This window comes from Nanorana parkeri, unplaced genomic scaffold (assembly GCF_000935625.1).
Source record: "Nanorana parkeri isolate BGI_ZX_2015 unplaced genomic scaffold, ASM93562v1 scaffold5496, whole genome shotgun sequence".
In the NCBI taxonomy this organism is placed as follows: domain Eukaryota; kingdom Metazoa; phylum Chordata; class Amphibia; order Anura; family Dicroglossidae; genus Nanorana; species Nanorana parkeri.
In genome coordinates, this window is record NW_017311749.1 from 3,276 (window position 1) to 4,897 (window position 1,622).

General features: G+C 44.8%; 1 pseudogene; it reads right to left on the reverse strand.

Moving 5' to 3' along the window:
- The window catches only part of LOC108804148, a 2,994-nt pseudogene extending 2,844 nt beyond the window's left edge, over positions 1–150 (reverse strand).
- Positions 151–1,622: the final 1,472 nt, after the last annotated feature.

Consider the following 1,622-nt stretch of genomic DNA (forward strand, 5'->3'; position numbering starts at 1 on the left):
AGAACGTTCCTCCTCCTTACACGGCTCAACATCCATCATAGCCGAATCTTCAGCTTCCTCCTTACACGGCTCATCACCCCTCACATACGGCTCTTCTGGTTCCTCTTTAACTTCTGGTTTACAGTCAATCCAGTTTACGTCCAGTGTACCCTACACGGGGATAAAGCGGTTCTTGAACATAAAAGCAGTATTGCCTCAATAACGATCACAAAGTAAGATACTTCAAATATAGAAAAGCCTCCACCAGATCTGCTGAGGAACTCCTGTCATCTTACCGGAACAATAAGTATGAGAAGACAGAGGACATTATCTACATTATGATTCAGAATGAAACATAGTATTAGTTATCATTAGGATGCTAAGTTCCATCTACCTGATCATTCTGATGTTCCTGTGTGGAATCCCGGGAATACAGAGGACGGGCCTGAGGGATCTCCTGATGTTCCTGTGTGGAATCCCGGGAATACAGAGGACGGGTCTGATGGATCTCCTGATGTTCCTGTGTGGAATCCCGGGAATACAGAGGACGGGTCTGAGGGATCTCATGATGTTCCTCCATGGAGTTCCAGGAATACAGAGGACGGGCCTGAGGGACCTCCTGATGTTCCTGAATGTCACCATCCAAAGTAGATTCAACTTCCCCGATTCATCAACATAATTCTCATTACAATGTTTCATCTATCCGGTCAGGTCTGTGTTTTATTAATAGAGATAAGAGTGATGTCATGTGACCTTCCTAAAATCCTCAGTTATCTGGTCAGGTCTGCAAAATAGTGATAGGTGATGCCATGTCTGACTCCCAAAATCCTCCCAGAATCCTCCTCACCTCTCCGGTCAGGTCTGTGTTTCATTAATAGAGATACGAGTGATGTTATGTGACCTCCCAGAATCCTCCTCACCTCTCCAGTCAGGTCTGTGATTTATGAATAGAGATAAGAGCGATGTCATGTGACCTCCCAGAATCCTCCTCACCTCTCCGGTCAGCAGGTAGATGATCTCCAGAGTGAGATTTAATATCCTCTCAGTCATGTGACCGCGCTCCGTCTCCATCTTCAATCCGGTGATTTTTTTTAGGTGTTTCCTTGGAAATTGTGTTTGTCTTCGTTTTGGGTCTCCCCTTTACTAAGCGTCCAATGTTTTGGGAGAATCCTCCTCACCTCTCCAGTCAGGTCTGTGATTTATGAATAGAGATAAGAGCGATGTCATGTGACCTCCCAGAATCCTCCTCACCTCTCCGGTCAGCAGGTAGATGATCTCCAGAGTGAGATTTAATATCCTCTCAGTCATGTGACCGCGCTCCGTCTCCATCTTCAATCCGGTGATTTTTTTTAGGTGTTTCCTTGGAAATTGTGTTTGTCTTCGTTTTGGGTCTCCCCTTTACTAAGCGTCCAATGTTTTGGGGGACACAACTCACCTTTCTTGAGGCATCTATCACAGTTGCACTCTTGTAGCTCTCTCAATATATATGGTGGGGCCAATGGATGGATACTCCCACTTTCTTTTTCTAAATTCCTATAAAGAAAACAGAATCATCTTTCACTACATGACTGACCCCGACAGGCTCCACGTTGTTGAAAAAAAGCAAGTTGCTGTGAAGGAAAAGACATAAAAGAAGAAAGGAA